Here is a 26,727-nt window from a genome sequence, read left to right as displayed (position 1 = left end):
GAAGTATAATTTCTCTCTTACCCATCTCAAGATCACTGGAAGCCTACCATGCAAAATATATAGGGGGCATGCCAAGTTCAGCTGCAGAACCAGTGAAGATCATTTAAATGAAGAAAAGGAGAAAGGAGGTAGACAACTAATAGAAAAAATAAACTTATAATATGATAATAAGCATCACTTGATATATTTATTACATTACATATTATATGTGATATATATTATAATAATAGCCAAACATATTAGGAAGATATTATTATTTCTCTTTAACAAATAAGAGAACATGTCAGGCCCAAGGCTGTTTAGCAATTTGCCTGAAGTCACACAACTACAGATCAAATTCAGGTCTGTCAGATTTCAAACCTAATTGGAAACTTGTTTCTTCTGTTTGGAATTCTGAATTTTTCTGCTACATTAAGGCAAATGCAGCGCCCTCGCAGGCACACACACACACACACACACACTCTCTCTCTCTCTCTCTCTCTCTCTCTCTCTCCCATATGAAAATGCAGCTGGAAGTTTTCATGCTCTAACTTAAGATACGACAAACTTACAAGGTAACATTTCTGCTTTTCTCTTGGGAGAGAACTGTCTTTGCAGCACCATGTGAAGCCTTGGCTAATGGCAGGTGGCATTAGGGACAGAATGGAACCAGAATAACGTTAACAATTTACTATAAATGATTTTTCAATTGAAGAAAAACAGGAAATGTGCCAGAAGGCTGTGGATCAGAGGTCAACACCTGCTCCTCCCTCTGCGTGTCCACAGATTCTGACATCTCATCTGCTGGGAAATCAGAAGCACTGAGATGCCAGCCAAGCCAGGGAGCACTAGGGTCTTTCTGCCAGCGACTGCCAGGCCTTAGCCTCCCGAATGCCACTCAGCAGCATTGTGCTCTTTGAAATAACTCACAGACCCTAGATACTTGTGGCAAAATAAAAGCTGAGTGTGGCTTTACTTAGGAGCAGATGCCTTGATGCCTCTCTGGTACATGTCACAAGTGACATATGTGTTGCTTCATTGCAAATGTTTGTTCACAGGTGTCTTTGGGAATGCAGGGGAGGAATGCCCCTTTGTAAAATGCTTAAATGTTCAGTGAATCTTGAGTATTTCCTATGTCTCAGAGCTGTGATTTTGTTGAAAAATTGTCTTAGGACTTCAGTTTGTATGGAGTAATTTCTTTTTAATCCAAAGTCTTGGACTACAATATATAATTTTTTAGTTCCTCATTCAACGATAGAAAATCCTAATTCTGGCTTTATTTTGGTAGCCAAGGCTTTATGCTCTATACCGCTTTTCCTGGGTATAAACTAATACCTAAGTCTATAAACTATAAGACCTAAATGTGGTCCTTATATTCTTGTGAATTTTTCAACCTTAATTTATCTCTTTGAGAGAATTTGGCACACATGCATGCACACATATGCACACATACATACACACACACACACACACACACAATTAAGCACAAAGAAAACTAGGTGGAAAAAAAGAAAAAATCAATGATTATTATCATTAATAGAAAAAAATACTCATATTAGACACAGGATACAAAGTAACTTTTTAACAATCCTAATTTAGATTTAAATAGTTCAGTGGTCAGATCTTATTGCTTATTGAGATTGTTTAGCACTTAAAATATTTTGTTCATTGTTCTTTTTTTTTTTCAATTGTGCCCAGGGAGATATTGGGCTAGACAAGCTTGAAATTTAGGGTTAAAAAGGAACATTCAGTGTTCTCTCTGATAGGTGGATGCTGATCCATAATGGGGGTGGGGGGGAAAGAAATGGAGGAACTTTGATTAGGCAAAGGGGAGGGAGGAGAAGAAAGGAGGAATGGGGGCAGGAAAGATGGTGGAATGACACGGACATCATTACCCTAGGTACATGTATGACTGCACATATGGTGCAACACTACATTGTGTACAACCAGAGAAATGAAAGCTTGTGCTGCAGTTACGTACAATGAATCAAAATGCATTCTGCTGTCATGTATACCTAATTAAAATCAATTAATTAATCAAGAAAAAAACATTCAGGAAAAATATGGCTCAAGTTTCACTTATGATTCAAATTCAACATGCATCAAAATCTGCTAGAGAGCTTCTTAAAACATACTACTGGGCCCTATCCCACTTTTTAAAGTTTTTTTTTTTTTAAGTTGTTGATAGACCTTTAGTTTATTCATTTATTTTTATGCAGTGCTGAGAATCAAACCTAGTGCCTCGCACATGCTAGGCAACCCCACCCCCCCTCTTTTTTAAACAAGTTCTCAGGTGATGCTGCTATTGTTGCTGCTGCTACTACTATGGGGACCATATTTTGAAAAGCATTAATCTAAGAAATTAGGTCATGGTAATAGTCAAAATTTGTGAAGCCATAAATTGATGTCATAGACTGAACCAGAGATCAGATAAGGAAGCAAGAAGTCAGGATAATGAGTGGGAAACTGGTGGACAGGGAGTATTGTCATCAGGGCCATTGTACTAACTCTAAACATGCTGATTTCCCATAGGAAACATCTCAGAGGGGCTACAGAGCATTGGGTTCTGATTACACATAGGTCACCCTGCCAGACCACTTAAAAACTTAGGATAGCACAGTAGATTCATTTTACTTACTGTTTGAAGAAATAGGAGATAATTTATTTTATACTTACTATAGCACTACAGCAAGGTAATTTAAAAAAAAACATATTGTATTAGTTTCTATTCCTGCTTTAAGAAATTATCACAACTTAATGACTTAAAACAACACAAATTTATCGTCATGATATTCTAAGCCGGATATTTGATATGGATCTCACTGGGCAATAGTTAAGATGTCAGCAGGGACCCATTCCTAGTTGAAGTTTCTAGGAGAAAACTTATTTTCTTGCCTTGTCCAATATCTTGAGGTCACCCACTTTCCTTGGCTTGTACCTCTCCCCTTCTTCGTTGAAACATTAAAATCACATCCCTCAGGCCCTTCTTGTGTAATCACATCTCTCTCTAACCCAGACAAGAACATTCTCTGCTTTTATGACATTGTGTGATTCAACTGTGCTCACCTAGATAATCTAGGATAATCTACCCATCTGTGCCCTTATTCCCATCTTCATAGTCCCTTCTGCCCTCTTAAGTAACATATTCACGGTTCTGGGAATCAGAACATGGATATTAAGAGGTCATTGTTCTGCCTTCCGCAATAATAGCTGATTTCATTTGTTTCTGCTACAATAAAATAACCTTTAAAAATTTTTTATTCTAGTACAAAATAAACAAGAATTGTATTATAAACAAAACAAAATCTCCATGGTGCAGAGTTCTATTTTTGGCATGACAGCATGAAGACCTCCATAAGAAGCAATATGGAACCACTGCCCAGCAAAACTGGTGAAAACTATAAGAAGGTAACAACTTAAAGTCTCTGGAAATCATGCTAGGATATATAGCTAATTTTAAAAAGAAATCACTCAAGATAATCTACTAGAACTCTTTAAGAGTGGTAAGAATCTGTGGTCTTTGATTCAGGATTCACTCCCTCTTTCCTTTTTCCCAACTTAACCATAGAGAAAATCCACTCTGGAGAAGAATACAGGCTCCTTCTCTCCATAGCTCCCAGTCACAGAGGACTATGTTCTGAGAGGCAGGATACCAACATTTCCCAGCCTACCTTCCAGCTACCTGTAGCTAAGGCTAAGTTCTAGGCAAATGGGGCCAAGATGTTGATGCTCTTCATTTCATCAATCTCCAATGTTGGGAGAGAGAGAGTGTATGTTGGGCATAGCCCCACTGAGACTAGTCGGGCCCCAGTGACTTGTAAGATGACTCTATACCAGAAGAGGTGAGCAAATAATTTGAGATTACTGTCTGCCATTCCACTGAGTGTTTGGCTTTTAAAGAAAAGATATCACTCAGAAAGAATGGTGCTGTTTTTCCTACCCCCAACTCCAGAGCCCTGGCTGGGAGATTTTGCCTGGTGGTGTGAGTCCATTTTGTGTTGTTATAGCAAAATAACTGAAGTTAGGTACTTTAAAAATAAAAGAGGCTTATTTAGCTCATAGTTCTGGAAATTCTAGAGCATAATTCTGACATATGATTAACTCTGCTGAGGACCTAATGGCAGATGATATCACAATGGCATAAGCAGAAGAGACAGAGGTCATATGGTGAGACAGGTAGCAAAAGCCTGAGAAGAGGCCATATATATTTTTTAATTTTTTATTGTTGGTTGTTCAAAACATTACATAGTTCTTGATATATCATATTTCACACTTTGATTCAAGTGGGTTATGAACTCCCATTTTTACCCCGTATACAAATTGCAGAATCACATCAGTTACACATCCATTGATTTACATATTGCCATACTAGTGTCTGTTGTATTCTGCTGCCTTTCCTATCCTCTACTATCCCCCCTCCCCTCCCCTCCCCTCTTCTCTCTCTACCCCCTCTACTGTCATTCATTTCTCCCCCTTGTATTATTTTCCCCTTTCCCCTCACTTCCTCTTGTATGAAATTTTGTATAACCCTGAGGGTCTCCTTCCATTTCCATGCAATTTCCCTTCTCTCTCCCTTTCCCTCCCACCTCTCATCCCAGTTTAATGTTAATCTTCTTCTCCTGCTCTTCGTCCCTACTCTGTTCTTAGTTACTCTCCTTATATCAAAGAAGACATTTGGCATTTGTTTTTTAGGGATTGGCTAGCTTCACTTAGCATAATCTGCTCTAATGCCATCCATTTCCCTGCAAATTCTATGATTTTGTCATTTTTAATGCAGAGTAATACTCCATTGTGTATAAATGCCACATTTTTTTTTTTATCCATTCGTCTATTGAAGGGCATCTAGGTTGGTTCCACAGTCTTGCTGTTGTGAATTGTGCTGCTATGAACATCTATGTAGCAGTGTCCCTGTAGCATGCTAGAAGAGGCCATATTTATTCTTTTCATAAGAACTTGCTCTAATGGGAATTAATACACTCTAATTGGACCAATCTATTCTTGATCTATTCCTAAAGGTGGAGCCCATGATCTAATTACCCTCCTCTAGGTTTTATCTCCTAAACATTCCACCACTTCAGTACTACCACACTGGAGACACCAAACTTCTAGCACTTAAAACTTTGGCACCCATATTCAAAGAACAGCAGGGTAGAAGCAGGCTTTAAAGTAGATAGCTCCTAATCTCTTCCCAGAGAAACTGAATTTAGTTGAAATAGAATGTGTAGAAGTTCAAGCCTTTGAGTATTCTCAAAACTAGAGATTCTCAACTTGGTGAGATGGAAACTCCAAACTGAGGGAGGCCAAATCTGTAACTATCTTTGCCCTTTGCCACCAGTCAGTGTTCTATCTTCCTGGAAGGGGCAGGATATCAGCATTTCTCATCCTGTCTAGTTATCTATTGTTGAGACTAAGCTCCAGGAAAGTACCTCTGAAAGAGCGGGGCTACCCTTTTTCTGCCGAGTCCCCACTGGTGGTGCAGAGGCTCTATCTTGTACATGATTCCACTGAGAATACTGAAGACCTAGTCTATGGAGTAATTTAGGACCCAGAGTATTGTTAGAACCAATCCAGCAATAAGGTGGCAATTAATGGAACTTGACAGCTTAATGGTTTTATGTAGTCAGGGAAAAAAGCCCTGCCAAAATCATCATCATTCTAGGTTGTATGTGGTTGTACCTTCCAAAGGAACAACATCAGAGGCTTAATACCAGGGAAGTGAATTTCACTACAATGATCCAGCCACTCACTAAATAAATAAATAAATAAATAAGCAAATAACAAGAAGGCTAAGATGAGGAGAAACAGTACTCAGAACAGCTACAATATATAATGTAAAATGTCTAGTTTTCAAAGAAAGATTATGAGACATGCAAAGAAGTAGGAAGTACTACCATACACTCTGAAAAGAAATTACCTGTGAGATCAAACAGAGAACAAATTTTACAAAAATTTTATTATTCAAAGAAACTAAAGGAAACATGACAAAAAAAATTTTAATGTGATAATAATGTCATCACAAATTAAGAATATCGATAAGGAAACAGAAATTAAATAAAAAGGACAAACAGAAAGTCTAGAATTGAAAAGTATAACAATTGAAATGAAAATTTCATTAGAGGGTCCCAATAACAGATTTGAAGAGGCAGAAGAAAGAATTAATAAACTTCCGTTTGTGAAAACACAAACTGAAGAACAGAGTGGAAAAAATGAAGATTAAACAGTTTAAGAGAAATGAGATATACCACAAAGCACAAAGGCTTACACCTAATGTGAAGAAGAATAAAGAGGAAAAGAAACAGAAAAAAATTCCCAAAATCAATAATTGCAAACTTCCCAAAATTTATTAATATCTTACCCAGAAGCTCAATGAACTTGAAATAGGATAAATGCAGTGTTCATCAACAAACAGATCATACATAGTAAGTTAAGGGACAAAGACAGGGAAAAAAAATCTTGAAATCAGAAAGAAAAAAAAAATTACTTATTAATTACAAGGGAAGCCAAATAAAATTAATAGCTGGCTTCTCAGCTGAAACAATGGAGGCCAGGATGTAATAACATATTTAAAGCCAACTACAATCCAATATCCCAGCAAAGCTATCTTTAAAAGTGACATTCCCAGATAAAAAAGAACTGTGAGAATCTTTTGCTAGATGACCTTTCTTATAAGAAATCCTCAAGGAAGTTTTTTAGCCTGAAACTCAAAAATAATTCAAATACAGAGAGAGAGAGAGATAGAGAGAGAGAGAGAGAGAGAGAGAGAGAGGACAGCACAGGAGAAAAAAATTATGTAATTACAAAAATGAACATACATACATAACACTTTTCTTTCTGCTGTTAACTAATTAACAGGTAATTATATAAAAAATATGTACATTATGTTTTATTGGGTATGTAAAACAGAAATATGTGATATTTGTAAATAAAAGTACAAAGGAGATGAATGGGAGTGAAGCTGTATTTGGCTAAAGAAATGACTCCAAGTGGTAATTCAAATTCACAAGAACAAGTGAAAAGAACTAGAAATGTTAAGAAGGTTAATATGGCAAAACTTTTAAATATATAATTGTTCTTTTTTTCCATTTCTTTAAAAGAGGTATCATCTAAATTAATTATGCCAATTAAAAATAAATTTAAAATAATTGTAACAATGTATTATTGGGTTTATGACATTAATAGATAATATGTATAACAATAATACCAAAAAGGGAGGGACAGAGAATAGTGGTAGGAAGCGGTAATAGTTCTATATTTCACTGGAATTAAGACAGATATGAAGCTAATTCTCATAATTTAGGATATTTATTATAAAGCCTTATAGCAACCACTAAAGACATAACAAAAATATAGTTAAAATATAAAACAAATTAAAATGTGACATTAGCAAATATTCTCTTAATGTAAAAAAAGACTGCAAAGGAGGAGCAGGAAACAAGAAAGACATGAGACAACACAAACAAGGAAAAAGAAGATATAAATTACATACATATCATAATATAAATATTAAATAGATTAAATAATGGCACATTAATTAAAATAGATTAAACGACCCAATCAAGGAGCAGAAATTTTCAGACTAAATTACAACATATTGAACTATATTGTAAGCACAATTTAGAAACAAAGATAAAAATAAAATGAAAGTAAGCATATGAAAAATATATACTACATAAGCAAGAACTAAAAGAAATCTGGGTGGCCTTACAGACTACCCATAAATGAGAGTATAAAACAAAATATGTTACTAGATAGAGATATCTTCTAATGATAAAGGGTCTGTTAATTAGGAATACATAATAGCCATAAACATATACTTGCCTAATAGCACAGTAGCGAAATAAATGAATTAAAAGCTGACAACTGAAGAGAGAAATAGATAATGCAAAAACAATTATTTGAAGACTATAATACCTCCCATTATACTAGGCAGAAATTCAACAAGGGAATTAAAGACTTGGACAGCACTATAAACCAATTAGCTCTAACAGACGTCTACCCGTCATTACCAGAATATACATTCTACTCAAGTGCACACAGAACTAGGTAAAGCATAAAACAAACCTCAGTAAATTTAAAAGCATAAAAGTAATAGAGTTGTTCTGCAACTACAATGCAATTAAATTAGAATTTCGGGGAGCTCACAAGTATTTGGAAATTAAACAACACCCTTCTAATTAATCAATGAGTCAAAGAAATCAAAACCCACTTGAATCTAATGTATGAAATATGATATGTCAAGAGCTTTGTAAGGTTTTGAACAACCAATAAAAAATAAATAAATAAAAACCTAGTTTGTAACACATGGGAGTGAAGATGAAGCATTATTAAATATATGGAATGCAGCTGAAATATGTTTTAGTGGGAAATTTATTACTTTAAATGCCTATATTATCAATGAAATTTGTCTCATATTAATAACCTAACTTTTGACATGAACCACTGGGAAACAAAGAGCAAGCTACCCCTAAAGCAGGAAAAAAAAAAACAAAACCAATAAGGAGTAGAAATCAGTGAAATAGGAAGTAGACATATGGTATAGAAAATCAATGAAATCAATTATTTTGGATAGGTCAAGAAAATTGTAAAACTTTCATATTGACCAAGCTATAAAGAGAAAAGACAAATTGCTGATATCAGAAATAAAAGAAGGGGCAGGATTACTATTTACCTTTAAAAAAACAAACTATAAACTAATATTATGGTCAATTGCATGCTACTAAATTAGAAAACTTAAATTTAAAGGAAAAAATTTCTTAGAAAGCTATAAAAACCAACTCAAGAAGAAATACATAATATGAATGGACTTATAAAAATGATTAAATTAATAGTTTTAAAAAATACCACAAAGAAAAGCATACTACCAGCACAGGCTTATGTAGTGAATGCTACTAAACATTAAAAGAAATAATATCAATTCTTCACAATTCTTCCAAAATACAGAAGAGGAAGGATATTACACAATTTATTCCATGAAGCTAATCTTAGCATGATACCAGAACTAGTCAAGACATCACAAGAAAGGAAAACTACAGATCAATATCACCTATGAATACAGACACGATATCCCAACAAAATGCCAGCAAAATGAACCCAGCAAAATGAAAATTAAGAAAAAAAAAACATAGCTCATTCATACATCATGGCTAAATGAGATCCTTCCCAATATATAAAGTTGAAGTAATAGTCATAATATGCTACATCAATAGCATAAAAAGAAAAATACATAACATAATCATCTCAATAAATGCAGAAAAATCATTTGAGAATATCTAACATCCTTGAATGATATAAACACTCAACAGGCTAGGGATATGGATATAAGTTAATCACTTTACATGAAGGTGTACAGAAATTGGAATCCACACACTTTGCACATGGGAATACAAAATGGTACTTCCACTATGGACAGCAGTTTGGTAGTTCCTTGAAGATTTTAACATAGAATAACCATGTGATCCAATGATTCCACTCCTAGAAATATATACCAAATAAATTTTTTTAAATGTGGTAGATCTATACATTAGAATATTATTCACTCATAAAAAGTAAGTAATGACACTGAAGGATAGCTACATCTTAGAAATATTGTGCTAAGTGAAGGAAGCCAGCCACAAAAGATGACCTATTATGTGATTTCATTTATGAAATCTTCAGTATAGATAAATCTTAAGTACACAAGTTGCTTAATGATAGGTTAATTGGAAGTAACAGTTAAATGATACAGAGTTTCTCTCTTTTTTTTTTTGAATACAGGAAATTTATTTTTAAAACTTTAAATAAGTAATTAACTAGAGGGCGTCATCTTTAACTTGATCTTTTCTTCTACATTTGAAAAGTATTTCATCTTTGTTAAAATTTCCTTGGCTTTTTCAAAGTCACCTTGTTCAAAAGCTCTGCTCGCGTTGTCAGTACATTCTTTCTTGTTTAGCTTGTACAGTGGATTCAATTTCTTTCACGGCAGCTTCACTTTGAGCTTCTGCAAGTTTTTCATTGATTTCCATTATTTTCATGAGGAATTGACTATCCATTTCATAATCTGTCCCTTCAGGAATCTCTATCCCATGAAGCTTTAGCTTACAATATAGTCCCCTGCTCAGGGTGGCCAGAAGGGTGTTATAGGCATCGTTCACCAGGATTGAATGCTTCTCTGAGAAGTCCTTTTCAGTCTGAGATCTCTGGCTGAAGAAATCTGGGTGGACCAGATGCTGTAGTTGCTGAAACCTGTGCTGGAGTTTTGCAGTGCCAACTCTGAAGGAACAGTTGTTTCCCGAGCCTTTTTCCCTTCTCTCAATCTCAGCCTCTTCCCTTCCCTTCTCAGTCAGGAAGCTCTGGCCTCTCAAGTCTCCCTCGCCAGTAACCCTGGGTTTCCTCCATTCTCACCTCTCCCCTTTCCTCTCCTAGAGTTTCTCTTTTTGATGATTGAAATGTTCTAAACTTGACTGTGATGACACTTGCATACATTTGTGATTTTACTAACAAACATTTAATTATACACCTTAATGGGAAAATTACATGCAAATTTTATCTCAATAAATATATATTTTTTAAAGAAAAAGCACTATGGTGCATTAGAAATCATCTCAAATGTCTTTTCAAAGGGGCTGGTTTTTTTTTTTTTTTTTTAAAGGCTTACACACACCCACACTCACACACACCCTCATTAAGGTGACGGAGTGAAGCTCCGAGAGGTGTAAATAGTGTCACAGTGAACAAATGTGGAGCAGAGAGGGAAGCTCCAGGGTGAGCTGTGCACAGGCTGCACCACTGCCTCTGGGCAGGCACCTGGCAGGCACCTGAAGACCAGCTGAGTTAAGTACCCTACGCCAGCTCTTGGCCAACTGGGAAGGCCATCTGTCCCAAGAGTCAGCTTTACTTCCCAGCACCAGCCTCTTGGAACCTTTCCTTGTAGCTGACTGTCAGGAAATCCCCACAAAAGTGTCAACTGAAAAATCAGTAGGTTTGAGGCTTGGTGGAAAGTTTGACAGAAGAGTTTTTTGATTTTTAATAAGAAGCTTCTGGGGGAAAAATTGGTTATTAATAAGGAAGTTATATCTTGACTACGGGGCTCCTCCATCAAGTAGGGTGAAGTGCTCCTAGAGCCTTTGGTTCATGAACTAGTTGCTCCAATAGGGACTTTTCTTTCCACAGGCTCTACTGAGCCATCCCCCTGATATAGCCACAAGATGTAACAGCCATCCTCCTCCCCAACCCTGATGTGTATACACAAAGGATCTGCTACATTTCTCAGAGCATGAAAAATAAAACATTAACACATTGTTCCTGAATGGTCTTCAATGTTCACCTAACATTTTAACAAAATATTGTACTAAGAATGGGAAGTTATATTCCATGTATGTATAATATGTCAAAGTACTGTCATGTATAACTAAAAAGGACAAATTTTAAAAGGTACTTAAGTAGCCCATCCTTTGCAGGTCATCATGTTGTTACTTTCTTGTTGCTCAAATTGTTGAACAGTGGTAGCTTCTTAATAATTTTTGTATTTGTGGCTAATGTATGTTTTAATATGATGAATGCAATGCAATGTATAGCTATAGTTTTCTGGAAAAGTCAATCTTTGGGAATTGTTTTTCATATTTTCAATAAACTTTTCTTTAAAATAAAGAAGAAAAAATGTAAAAACAAAAAAAAGAAGAAGAAAAAGTCAACAAACGACCTAACATTACAGCTCAAAGCCATAGAAAAAGAAGAACAAACTAACCCAAAAGTAATGGAAGACAGGAAATAATTAAAATCAGGGCAGAAATTGAAACAAAAAAAAACTCAAAAATTGAGAAAACAAAAATCTGATTCTTTGAAAAAAAATAAATAATATTGACAAATCATTAGCCACTCTAATAAAAAGGAGGAGGGAGAAAACTAAAATTTGTGATGAAAAAGAAAATATCATAACAGACACTACTGAAATACAGAGAACAATTAGAAACTATTTTGAAAATTTATACTCCAGTAAAATAGAAAAACTTGAGAACACCAACAAATTTCTAGAGACATATTTCAAACTGAGTTCAAACTCATTTCAAACTCAATTCAAACTGAGTCAAGTGGACATACACAATTTAAAAAGATCAATTTCAAGCAAGGAAATATAAGACACCATCAAAAGCCTACCAACCATGAAAAGCCCAGGAAGGACCAGATGGATTCACAACTGAGTCCTACAAGACCTGAAAAAAAGAATTAGTACCAATACTTCTCAAATTATCCCATGAAATAGAAAAGGAATAAACCCTTCCAAACTCATTCTATGAAGCTAGTATCATCCTGAACCAAAACCAGGCAGAAACATATCAAGAAAAGAAAATTTTAGGTCAATATTCCTGATGAACATAGTTGTAAAAATTCTCAGTAAAATTCTGACAAATCTCATAAAAAACGTATTTAAAAAATAGTGCACCATGATCAACTGGGGTTCATTCCAGGGATGCAAGGTTGGTTCAACAGATGGAAATCAATAAATATAATTCATCACATCAATAGACTTAAAGAATTATATGATTATATCAATTGAGGCAGAGAAAGTAATTGGCAAAATACAGCACCCCCTCATGTTCAAAACACTAGAAAAACTAGGGATTGGCTTACTTCACTAAGCATGATATTCTCCAGCTTCATTCTTTTACCTGCAAATGCCATAATTTTATTCTCTTTTAATGCTGAGTAATATTCCACTGTGTATATATACCACCTTTTCTTTATGTATTCATCTATTGAAGGGCATCTAGGTTGCTTCCACAGTTTAACTATTGTGAGTTGAGCTGCTATAAACATTGATGTGGCTGCATTACTATATATGCTGATTTTAAGTCCTTTGGGTATAGAAGGAGCAGTGGGATAGCTGGGTCAAAAGGTGGTCCATTTCAAGTTTTCTGCAGTTTGGTCTTTTGGTCACAGCAATGCAAAGCTGACCAAAACAAAGCTGACCAAAATAAAGACTGTAAATAATTGTATAATACATGATTTTCCCCCTCACAAATGGTATTACTTTTCCAGTCATTTTAGCCAATCTCTTACATGTATCCTCAATAGCCTTACACAATGTCATTCTGTTTGAGAAAACCTCAACTCTAGAGAAACTGATATGTTCCCACTTCTGCAGACACACCTAGGATACTAACTCCACAAGAGAAAAATGAATCAATTAATCCTTGTTGGTTGTTGCCAAATGCACATTCTCTCAGTCACTTATTCATTTATTCTACTAATATATCTTAGAAAGTCTATTTTGTTCCAGGTAGTAGAGATAAAACAGTGAATAATAATAGCTAACATTGGTATAGACAGGTGTTTTATATGTGTGGGTTTATATAATTATCACAAAAAATCCCACACAGAGGAACTTGTATTATTTATATTTTTCAGATGAAAAAAAAAATTAAGCAAAGAAATATAACTTTCCTAATCAGGTAAAATCCCTAAAGGGATTTGAATCCAGGAAGGATAAGTCTCAAGCCTTAAACTCTCTGCCATTCTCCTTCTGATTTCCGTGTACAAGGAGATCAGAGCCTGTCAAGAAAGGAAGATATCATGAAAGTAAAAAAATGAGAAGAGTGTTACTAAAAAGAAAGCGTAGAGTACTTGTGAATGTATCAGCAGTGCTAATTAGTTTAGCCCAGATATTCAGTGAAACTATACAACTGCTTGAAAATCTTAGTAGAATTCTTAAAGTTGTCCATCTTCTGACCTTGATATCAAACATTCTCCCACCCATCAGAGCACCATTCTCCATTCCTTCTACTCTGGCACACTAGGTTTATGACTTCTTACTTGGAGGATCCGTCACCTTACTAACCTAATCCTCAACCTGTATATGTTTCTATATCAAGAATTGATGTTCAGTCAGGAATCTCTTGGTTCAGCCATCCAATTATTAGAATATAGATACACTTCCATGTCATGTTACTATTGTCATGTAACCTCCAGCCCTGGCCATATTCCCACCATGAAAGATCCCAGTATTCTCTTCTAGCAATGAGAACACTCCAATCCTCCATCATATGGTTTAAAAAGTTTTCTCCTTTGGAGAAGGCTTCATGGGATTATCTTTATCTGCCTCTTAAATGCTGCTTTACCATAGAATTCTAACCATGGCTCTTTCCTGTTCATACTCTGCACCACCTCTGAATGATATTACCAGCAATTATAGCCCCAAGAGCAAACCACATACTAAGGACAACCAAATCAATGTCTCTAGCCTAGACCACCCTTCCAAGTTCTAGCCCTTCATGTCCAACTGCCTAATGAGTGACTCAACTTTGATGCATAACAAGTAACTCAAACTTTTCATGGGGTCATCACCTGCACAGCTCTCCCAAACCTCCTTCATGTTCTCTGCCAGTGAGTCATCATAACCACATCCAGGTGTCAAAGCTATGGATCATTATCTAACATTCTCTCTTATGCATTCTGAATTCCAATCAATTCTCCTTCCTAAATGTCTCTGAAATATGATGATATTTTTTCTATTTACACCAAATTACCACAGTCACAGTCATTGCCATACCTCCACTTCAGTGATCAAACATGTCATAACTATAACATTTATTATCTTGTTCCTCATCAATCTGCTATCCTCCCTATGACAAGAGTAATTTTTTCTAAATGTCCAAAATCTTATCTCTTTGGATTTGAATCCTTTATTTTCAGCATACTTCTTTTAGGATAATAGTCAACATCCTTTCCTGGCTTTGTAAGACTCTTCGTGATCTAACTCCATTTTATATTCTTGCCACTTTGAACTTCTTTATATTCTTTGCCAGAATATAAGGGGAAATCCAGCTTTTAAAAATTTATGCATTTATTCCTTTGACTGAAATACTCTTAATTCTTCTGCATCTCTTTGCCAAACTAACTCAGTTTCACCCTTCAGGATTCAAATATCACTAACTTCAGGCAGTCTTGAATAAAATCCTCATGAACTAAAGTAGGTTCCCTTGATAATCTCCCTTAAAATTTGTACCTCCCTCTGATTGTACTAATCCACAAGATAATTTCTGACTCCATCATTTGTCTCTCCTTCCTTATTTAAAGCATCAGGGAAGAAGACATCATATATATATTTTTACACTGTATTTCCAGTGATCAACATACTGTTTGTCACATAGCAAATATTCAAAAAATAGTTCTTGAAACAGTAAATAGATGGTAGATTAAGAAAATGTCCCAGTCTCCAAGTATTTAATCTTATAGTAGAGAAAAAAGTACTTGCATCAAAAAATCAATACCACACAATATCCCTAATGCAGGTATTTACCAAGTGCTTTGAGAAAATGAAAATAGAGAAATAAATTACAGAAAAATATTTTCCATATAAATGCATATATTGGGCTGGGTGCAGTGGCATTCCCCAGTGTTCCCCAAAGATCTGGAGGCTGTAGCAGGAGGATCATGAGTTCAAAGCCAGCCTTAGCAAATTAGTAAGGCACTAAATGACTCTGTGAGACCTTGTCTCTAAATAAAATATACAAAAAAGGGCTGGGGATATGGCTCAGTGATTAAGTGTCACTGGGTTCAATCCTCAGTCCTGCCAAAACAAACAAACAAATGAAACAAGCATCTGTGATGTTTTAGTTTTTTGAGGTCACAGAGTCTTCAAATTTTAAGATCCTTTAACTTGCTATACAAGATATTATCAGAGTAGGTGTTATTCTATTGGGAGTTTTACTCTAATCATTGAGAGATCCCCACTGAACTAGTTCATGCAGTAACTAACATATAGGAGGGGTCGAAGCTAAGCCTTGAAGTGACATGGATCACTTCTACTCTTCTACTTCATTCTAATTGAAATTAGTCACAAAGTTACACTTAACTGCAGAAGGGTAGATAAAAATACTATAGTGGAAAATCATTGTCCAGTAGTAATTCTGTATTTCCAGAAGAGAATTGGATAGATAGATCAATTGATCAGTTGATCAATAGATAGTAGTCTTTGCCACAGATTCATACACACTTGAATTAACTGTGATTTTGGACAAAATCTTATTGTTCTTAGGGCAATTAAACTTTCATTTGCAAGTGCCTATTATTATTCATATCTTACCTAGAATTGGCATAGATGATTTTATGAAAAAATACATATTTACTTAAATATATTTGTATGTGTAGTTGCATACTATTTAATTTTCCATATTCTCATATTTTCATATTAAGAGGTTCCCAGTCTCTTTGTCCTTTATTTTTCAGAGTTATAAGGAGTAAGATTCACTCAGCCTTTGTTAATTCCAGAATCATTGGCTACTCAAAATGGCACGTGAGAGGGACACATCTCATCTATCAATTGGACACTGAAGCTGGCTCTACCCTGTAGTAGGGCTTCTGCTGTTTTCATGCTGACCCTGGCTACTGCCTGGTGTATCCTATGACTGTGTCCTAAAACAAATCTAGACTAACCCTGACTCTTAGTATTGTTGAGAATCTATCTCCCTGTTTTGTTATAACCTCAATTACACTATTCTGAAAAAAAGCCTGAAGTAACATAAATTTGTGGAACAGAGGTTGAGAGAGGTGAGAGTTATGTAAAAATGGAGCACAGAAATTACATAGGGGTAACTAAGTGTTTCAAGATTATAAATTCATTTATATATGGGATGAAACTTCATATGACCAGGAAAAGAATGACTTGGAATAAAAAAAAAAAACTTATAATTCCTGAAGTTTCCATACCTTGGAGAGATGTTCAAGCAACTATCAATGATAGAGTCTTCATTGATGACCCAGGGCATTTAATGATGACCCCAATATGGTCATGTTTTACTAGCAAGAGGTAAACTATCTTTAGAGTGAATGCTGCACTAAAGCTACCCTACTCAAGTGTAAAAATAAGCTTTGACAGAACTGGGCTGGTCTATAAGTAACAAAAGAAGCCATAAGAACACAATGCAACTCCCTTTAAAGGAACAAAACTAAACCTACCTTCTGAGGCTAGTAGCTGAGGCTTACAGATCAAACTAAAAAAGATTAATGTGAGAAAAGGTATAAAAATATAATTAATATTTTCAGTGTTACATGCATGGAGCTTCACACAAAGGAAGCAAAAGACCCAAAGAGGTCATTAAACTTGGGGGCTTATATATTGCTTTAACAGACAGCAACAAATTATATAAAATCACTAGCAAAGGAAAGGGTATTGGGGCATATAGGGCTGATAAATCATGAGACAGTGACTATAGTAAATATATGGAAGTATCTCCATGTATTAGAAGGTAAAAGCAACTTAATTAGGCTTGTTTATGCAGACTTTTCTTGGTGCCAGTTCTCTGTCCCAGTGATAAAGTTTGCTCTAATCAATCTGGTACAGGAGAGGGGTAGGAAATTTATAACATCTTCAAAAAGAGATATTTATACCTTACTCTTAGGTAGATGCTAAGATGACAAAAACTTTTTCTACATCCATTAATTCTCAATTTCCTTCCACTCAAATCTTTTTGCCAATGAGGTATATTTTGAAGTGGTATGTTCTAGACCCCTTCAGCATAAAATGGTGGTAAATTAAAAACTGATCTAGGTGTGAATGCAATAGCATGTATGAATCTCAAAAGTACTTTGTTGAGTAAAAGAAGACAGATGAAGTGGAATATATGCTATTATTCCATTCATGTGAATTTCATGAAAAGATGAAACCACAGCTATAGTAAAATGATCAGTAGACAACATATAACACACTAATATGTTGAGATCTTTCCACGTGTAGACTACACTCCATATTAAGGCCTCTATTTGAAATATAAGTGAATGGTGCAATTTCCTCTGTAAATATTTATTGGTACTATATATGTGCTAGCACTAGTATTAAATAAATACAAATGCTGAAATTTCTTAATTTTATTCTTTGAATAGAGGCATATAGACAGACAATAAATGATGCCAAAGATACTCCTGATTTATATAACCAAATGACAATATATGTGTAAAGAATATGAACAAATCATCATTACTTGGAGAACCTTAAGGTTTTACTTTCTTTCTTCTGTCATTTAATTTTTTAATCAAAACATTACCTAAACACAGGTTTCTATAACAAACGTACTAAAATATAAATTAAAGCTAAAACAAATGTCAGCCTTGATTTTTCTCACTTCGTGACATGGTCTGAATCTTAAAACCTCACAAAGTGCAACTAGATATACTTCTGCATGTCCCATGATGCCAATGGTACCATTTCCATGGTAACTTTAATGCTTGAAAAGTAAAAAGCAGAAGGAGTCTTAAGAAAATTGCACAAAGTGAACAAAATAAATTATTAGATTGAACATATGTGGCATAAACAAAATATGGGGTGCAGTTATTAAAAATGAATTGCCTTTTTAAAAACTGAAAACAAGCACAACTCAAGCATGGAACTTCTACTTATGGAAAATGTGGTCATCCTGAACTCATAGCAGTCAAGTTATCCTACTACCTCTGATGCCACAAAATTAGAAGCTCACATAGGCATCAAAATATTCCACCACCCCTCTATTTTGGAGGCACAAACTTTCATGCAATTTTTAATTATTAATGAATTAAAGGAACAAAAGTAGATATATAATCATTGCATTTATACCAATAAGAGCAAGTATTTACTGTTTGTATAATATTAGCAGAAATTATGTATTTTAACATTATTGTATAAATTATTTTCTGTCCCTAAAATAAAGTACAATGTTGTTTTTGTGCCAAGAGATACATTTAGAAAATATTTTCATGGCATGCATCCTAAGTGTCTACTTACATTTGATATTTTCAAGTAACTCACTACCATTGGAAGCATTCACAATGAATTAAGCAAGCCTGTGAGTTATAGAACTAAGGACAAAAACCACTTTGTAGTCATGTTTTATGGTTGTGTTTGAGTCATCTGAACTAAAATCAAGCCATGCTTACTTCTTAAAGACATTTGCTCACAAAATAGTACCTTTGATTGAATTAAATCTATTTTATTAACTCTATTTCATTAAATCCTTACTATCCAGCTCTGACTTTTTCAGTGTCTATATTTCTGTTTTTATCAACTCTGAATATCTAGGTGAATGAACTTCATACTCACCACAAAACATATTTGGGAAGAGGTGCAATGTAGAATCACTGAAGACTCACTTGGCCTACTTCATCATTTTGCCTTAGGTCAACTTTAATAATATGAATGCCCTAAACTGAAAACTAAAATTTGATTTTCAATTGTTCAAGGCCTCTAATCCAATATAACCATGAATAATAAGATGTGATGTCTTCAGAATTATAAACTAAAATTTGATTTCCAATTGTTATTTTATTCAACTGATGAGTGCATTGAATGCCTGCCACACAGGAGGGGAGGCACAATCCTTGGCACTAGAGACACCAATAGCATACCTCACAGGAGCTGATGTTTTGTAAATGTGAGAAAGAAAATGCTAAAAACATGCTTACAGTATACCAAAAGTGAAAGCAGCTTTCTTAGAGTGCTAAGTTAAAAAAAATCTGATTGTACATGAAAGAGATTAGAAATCTTCTGGTCCAACTCCTTTTTTCTTATCCATCTAAAGAAATGACCACAGACTAAATGTGTATGCATGTGTTTGTGCCTATGTCTTTTCAGGGTCCTGTAAAAATTTACAGAGAGCTGAGTGCAATGGTACACACCTGTAATCTCTGCTACTTGGGAGGCTGAGGAAGGAGGATCATAAGTTTTAGACCAGCCCAGTTAGCCTAGTGAGACAGTTTCAAAAAAAATTAAAGGGAAACTGTGGATATATTTTAGTGGTAGAGTGCTTGTCTAGCAATGTGTTAGGGTTCAATCCCTAGAACTGTAAATCAAAAGTGTGTGTGTGTGTGTGTGTGTGTGTAGAAATTATTTTGCAAGGCAAGATATCACTATGAGTACATGTTTAATTGTGGTATCATATAATATAACAAAAGTGCACTCAAATGGGAATATAAGCAAAGGTTCTTGAATTAATAATCTTCTGTTACTAATAACACAATATACATACTGGATAAGTTTTTTTTTAAACAAAAAAGATTTATTTTGGCTCACAGTTCTGGTCTACAGTCAATGGTCCACAAGATAGGCTTGTTGTGGGCAAGTCCTAAAGTAGCACAGCACACCATATGTTGAGAAAGAGGAAGCACGTGTGTGTCCTCTGGTCTCTCTTTCTCTTCTTATGAAATGTCACCAGTATTCAATGATGTTGGCTCCACCCTGATGGCCTTAACTAGTCCTAATCAATTTATAAAGGTAAGATTAAGTTTATACCCTCTAATTCCTCACAATGGGAATTAAACTCCAACATGAGTTTTGAAGGGGACAAACCATAGCAATTCTATTTGTACATTGCTAATTTTTAGGTATATGCAATGGAGAAGGTGTTCACTAGGTCTTCACCTATATTATGATTTCAGTTCAATCCCTATTACATAATTTTCCTGGTTATTGTCAAAATTACATGTAGTTATGGATACAAAAATACTTTGAAAAATTAAAGCATAATAAAATATAATATTTGATAGTATTTCACATAATAAATCTGGATATATAAAGAATGTTATTAATATAATTGTGGGGAATTAACTGGATTAACAGAATGAAGTACATAGTTAATTGTGAATTAAAAGAATTAAAGTATATTTACTTCTTATCCATTCATTATTTCTTGTCATATTTGAGATATAAAAATACTCAAATCAACAGAGATGAAAAAACAATTAGAAAATATGGGAAAAGGTTTTCTATGTCTCCTTTCATCCCCAACTTAGAGCACAGGGCTTTCATCCTTATGAGAACAGTTGGTATATGAAAGTTGGCATGCTAATAAAACAGTGTTGGTTCCTGTGACTCATAGTCATCTCCAAAGAAAATTGCCATACCCATTGCAATTCTAAGGAGGAAGATACAAGTTTGAAGATTTGATTCCATATAGCCTCTTTCCCTTACCACGACAACTTGTTAAAAACTGGCAAGTTCCAGGGCCAAATGCACACCCTGGTGGGTGTGACATGACCTAAAGTAAAGTCTCTGAAGAATTTTAGTTTTGAGAGATTGAGAAATTGAGGCACTTAACAGTGGTGACTAAAGGTGGATGATGGATAGACACAAATCATGACACATATTCAGGGCTATAACAACTAATGGTTAAGTCTCAAAGGAACAAATCCATTTATAAGTAAAAATCTGTAAGGTACAGAAGAATGTAGGTGTATATATAATAGATGTTAGAAGAACAGTCAGAAGAGAGCAGCCAGTATCTAGAACTACATTGATCTTGAGGGATAGCTCTTTTTGTATGTAATAAATCTCTCAGCTTGGGCTGAGTTCTTAAAACAGACTGGATAACTAGGGAAAATTTAAGAAGTATTATTAAATATGGCACTTCGGCAGTGGTGATTAAAGGTGATGGCAACATTAGCTGTATCTACTGGTGGTGTTCAGTGAAAATAAGTCAGACAGTGAGCTGACATCCAGGGATCTCACTGATTCTATTATCTACATCATCACCAGAAGGAAGCTGGCCTTGGGGAATAGTCAGATGGCTTACTGGAGACCCAATTGAAGCATTTTGGGGAGACACGCTACATGAATTTAGGTTGCTTATCTCAAACGATCAGAGAAGTGTGTTGTACTGGACATTTCATATATAACATTGCAGACCCATCCTCTTTGTCATGCTGTTCATTCCAGCAACTGCTGCAGTCACTAGTTTTTATACAGATATTGACCAGATACTGACAGGTACAACCAGACAGCAATGCACCTTGGAAAAATCCTGATAATCTGCTTACTCTCTCAGGAATTCTCTGTCATGATGGTGTGGATGTCCACTAGAATCTACAGAGTCCAGGGCAACCCCAAAAGCCCTGCCTGACCAGTGGAAAAAGAGAACCAAAGGGTTCCATACTTCCCTGAATAGACTATTATAAAATTCTTATCAAAAAAAAATCAGAAGCTTTCATAGATCAAAACCAATAAACTATGGTAAGAGCCAACCTAATAATTTATTTTGGTATAAGCTTTCCCTTCTTCCCTTTTCATACCCCTGTCCTACAATTCTCTTTGCTAGGATAGCATTGCTAAATAAATTCCTTATATGTAACCTATTATTCAGCATTGTTCTCAGAGATCCTCAGGCTAAGATCTTTTGTGCAGAAAGCAAATCTTCAGAATCTGAATATGAACCTGAACCCCCATTCAATGACTAGGCATCAATAAAGACCACATGGATGCTGGTTAACCGGGTTTGAAAGATCACAATGATAATGACTCTTGTCAAACAGAATGAGGTACAGATTGCAGATGAGACACAGAGTTGTGCAGTAGTTGTAATACTTATGAAGTATGGAGGAATAAATAATAACATGGGTTGTGAATCAAGCTGATGTTCATTAACTGCTTTGGAACCCCGAGAAAAGAAAATATGAGAACCAGAGAACCTCCCTTATCTCCTAAAGTCACAGTGAACAATGTCATGAAAATCAGAGCTAGAAGCACAGTCCAAATATAACTAAATATATAACATCAACACCAACTTTATGCCAAAGTAGTGCCCTTATGACACAAGAACAATGTCCTAAGACCTAGGAGACATTTAAGTATACAAATACATTTCCTTGAATCCCTAAATTCCATTGAGTTTTCAGGCAAAAGTACACTCCTCTTTTGCTTGAGAAGAATAGCTCTCTATTGACTGAAGACTATAATTAAGACAAATGAGATAAGAACTTCACTAAATGACTGTCTTCCTCAAGATTTACTTTAGTCTCTTCTTATTAACCACTGAGACAATAACCAGGATAGGGTATCAGCACAGGAAAATACATTCCCTCTTCAGAAAATAAATAATTTATAGACCAAAGGAACTGCATGATCAAGCTAAATGTTTTTGTCAGGACTTAAGTAGAAATGTGAAAAAGTAGACCTTAAGGCTGTTGGGCTAGAATGTAAGAAGAGTTAAGAAAGGATTAGATAAGGATTTATTAATATGGTAACATTCACCCATGATTTAAAGAGTAATGTCCTAAAAACAAGCCAGACCTCATAAAGAGCTATAGCCTAAGTTCCTCTTACTGTGGGATCACTGGATCTGCATAATTATACTGATGTATATTGATAATTGTCATGGATAGAGGTTATTCATGGACCCAACAACATGGGCTCCCTCTCATCAAGGCTGATCTCCTCCTACCATTGATGAAAGTTCAACCTGTCATCAGAAAAGATCAATGGTTAATCCTTGATATGGCACTTTTGGGATACCAGATGTCCACTTGATGTCAAGTATGTTACCTCAGACCACTTATATTCTGGAGGCAATAACAATTTGTTCTTACTACAGTTAAACCTACATCTCCTTCCATGTTCACAGGCCTTTTTCAGCACCATCTTTCAAAGAATTGTAGACCTGACCCATAGGCATTATATCCTAAACAATATTGCCTTTGAGCAAGAGACCTATTTTACGAAAAAGTATTTCAGTGAGCAGATAATCACAGGACTCACAGATTTTATATGCTTCATTATTTATAAGCAGTTGGCCTAATAAAATGGCATGTTTAATTAAATAGTATAATCTCAGACAAATTCCTACTCAGGAAAAATATCTTTCAGTTTGGGCACATTGTCTTCTATGATATACCATATACACAGAATTAATGGTAACATTTGGTGTTATGTTTCCTAAATAAGCATTTACTAGTAAAAAAAATGAGTAAAAATGAAACTGGCACCTCTCACTATCCAAAAACTGAATTGACACCAGGAAGCTGAAAAGATGTTTCTTCTTTTGTCCCTTTGAGATGCATTTCTGGTGACATATTTGCAGAATTTGACTTCTTCTTTTTAGGAGTTTGGTTTACAAAGGATTACGAGTCCTGGTTCCCAGAAGGCAATGCTGCCACAGGGAGATGTTGCAAGAATTACTGCATTTGATGTAAAAGCTTTCATTACTCAAGTAGGCCTTCTTATTACAATAAATGGCAAGCAAATATATATATATATTATATTATATTATATTATATATATTTTAAAGAGGGGTTACCAATCATTATTACCAAGAGCAGCAGCTAGGATTGCTGCTGAAGAACATGATCCAGAAAGAAAATGTCCTGAATCCAGAAGGGTTCACTAGAATGTCTGTTGGTGCTGCCAAAATTTGTGGTAATGATGAACTAAAGGTGTCATGACTACAGGCAGATATGTAAGTACTCAGACCTGTCAACAATGAAGATCTGAAACCACTCTACTAGGCAAGAAACTTGACTAAGCAACATTCTAGCCAAAGGTGAAGACAATTTAGAATGACTAATGGAAAAGTGAGATTATAAATATCAATTGTGGCCACAGAATCAGCTTCAATAGCAGTGACTGTAGCTTGTTCCACTAATTCTCCTGTATTAAACTTTAGAGAAGTTTTTATCTAGCCATTACTTTGAAGAAGAATCTGTGAAAAATTTAATTTATGGAGAACACAAGTGGATCTAAGTGGTACAAAGAGTAGACTGCTTGCATATCACCCCTTAAACCAGCCAAAGCTGTAGCAACCAGTTTGGCACAAATTTTATATTTTTGTTATTTTGTGAAACACAATAAATGGTGCTATTATAATAATACCATAATCAGATCATGATCACTAATTTCCAGAGTTTCCCTGTTTATTTTCTGTCCTTTTTTTCCTTTTAGATTTTAAAAATATATTTAATTTTAGTTGGCACATAATTGAGGTAGAGCATGATATTTGAATACATATGTATAATAGGTGATGCTCAGATCAGGGTAATGTTCATATGCATTGTCACAAATTTTATCATTTATTTGTGTCGATAACATTAAAACACCTCCTAGCTATTTTAAAAAACACAAAAATTGTTGTCAACCATGGTTGCCAAAATGCCACTGACTGCTTTTCACAGGTGCAGTTTGATAGACTTTACCTTAGTGCTGCATATGTATCACTCCCTCTGTCAGAGTTCACCTATATATTGCTATGAAACACAGAAACCTATTTGGAGTCACACACATGAAACCCAGACATTGATAAAATTCATGTCATTGGGGCCACCCATGACTGAAAAGGGAATGGAAGCTGAAAGATTAATACTTTTCCTTTCTTCCTCTGAGATGCATTTAAGTTCTCAGAAGGTACCTATTATGGTTTAGATATAAGGTGTCCCCCAAAAGCTCATGTGTGGGATAAGACAGTGTGTAGGTAAAACTATTGGGTTATGAGAGCCATAACTCATAAGCCATATGAGAGCATTTATCTGCTGACAGGGATTCAGTGAGTGGTGACTATTGATTGGAGGAGGTGGGTCACTGGGGGCATGCCTTTTGAGTACTTATTTTGTAAGGTCAGCTTAATCTCTCTCTGCTTCCTGGTGCCATGTCCCAAGCCACTTTCCTACACCATACTCATCTACTATAATGTGCAGTCCCACCTTGGGCCCAGAACCATGGAGTCAGTCATCTGTGGACTAAGATCTCTGAAATCATGAGTCCACACATTACTTTACCTCCTTTAGTTGTTCTTGACAGATCTATTCATCACAGAAGTGAAAAAAGCTAATGATTAAAACAGAAATTAGTACCAAGAGTGGGGTCATTGCTGTGACTAAGCCAACCATGTGGTTTAGATACTTGTGGAGGTTTTTGGAATTTGTGGGAGGAATTTTTGAAAGTTTAGTGATGCGAGCTATAAAGCTTTAGAATGTACGTGGACCAACCTTAATGGGAAATTCTGGTGGGAGTTCAAAAGACCAGAATGACAATAAAATTACGTACATTAAACACTGGGATCATGAAGTTTCAGAGGAGAAAGAGGACACTTTGTTCTTATTCCTTCTTTGTATGTACCTGTTTGTTTAGTTTGGAATGGAAATGTTTACTCTGCCTTTATATATTGGATATATATAAATGGTTTTTGATTATTACAGGTGCTTATGCTGAGAATTTGTCCTGAGTCTCAGAGAATACTTCAAACTAGGACTTTGGGGCAATTCTGGAACTGCTGAGACCACGGAGACTCTTTAAAATAGACTAAATGGATTTCTCTCTGTGAGATGGACATGAGATTTTGGAAGAGGAATGTTATGATCTAGATATGAGATGTTCCCTAAAAGCTCATGTGTGAGACAATACGAGAAGGTTTAGAGGTGAAATGAATAGGTTTTGGAATCCTTAATCTGATCAGTGCTTTAATCTACTGATGAAAATTAACTGACTGATCTCTGTAGACAGGTAGGGTAGAGTAGGTGGGTCACTGTGGCCATGCCTTTGGCATTTATATTGGGTCTTCATTAAGCAGAGAAGTCTCTTTCTTTCTGCTTCCTAGTGCCAACCTTCCAACTCCTTTACTTTGCCACATAGTTCTGCCTCACCTCAGGAATAGAGAGTGGGCCATCTATGGACTAAAGCATTTGAAACTGTGAGCCCCCAATAAACTTTTCCCCCTCAAAATTTTTCTTGTCAGGTCTTTTGGTCACAGCAGTAAAAAAAAAAAAAAAAAAAAAAAAAACTGACTAAAACAGTATCTCAGAATGAAATACAAATTATATGTACCAGTTGGCCAAAATATATTTCTCTGTAATTTCCTTTCCCTTCTCTAATTTACTCTTCAAGCTTTATTTCTATTTCCTGAGATGTCTTTTCAAATAAATAAATTGCCTATGATCTTTTGTCTCTGGCCTTGCTTGTAGGGGAACCTAGTCTAAAATAGACAGAACATTAAATTGACTAAGAAGAAAACCCTGCAATGGGGGTTTTACTATTCTTTTTAATATCTA

General features: G+C 35.2%; 1 pseudogene; it reads right to left on the bottom strand.

Annotated features, from left to right (window-relative positions):
- Nucleotides 1-9,763: 9,763 nt before the first annotated feature.
- Nucleotides 9,764-23,893, bottom strand: LOC114083736 (iron-sulfur cluster co-chaperone protein HscB pseudogene; annotated as a pseudogene).
- Between the last annotated feature and the right edge of the window lie 2,834 nt (nt 23,894-26,727).

This window comes from Marmota flaviventris, chromosome 11 (assembly GCF_047511675.1).
Source record: "Marmota flaviventris isolate mMarFla1 chromosome 11, mMarFla1.hap1, whole genome shotgun sequence".
In the NCBI taxonomy this organism is placed as follows: Eukaryota; Metazoa; Chordata; class Mammalia; order Rodentia; family Sciuridae; genus Marmota; species Marmota flaviventris.
The sequence above is the reverse complement of the archived record's forward strand: the minus strand, read 5'-3'. Positions and strand labels throughout refer to the sequence as shown.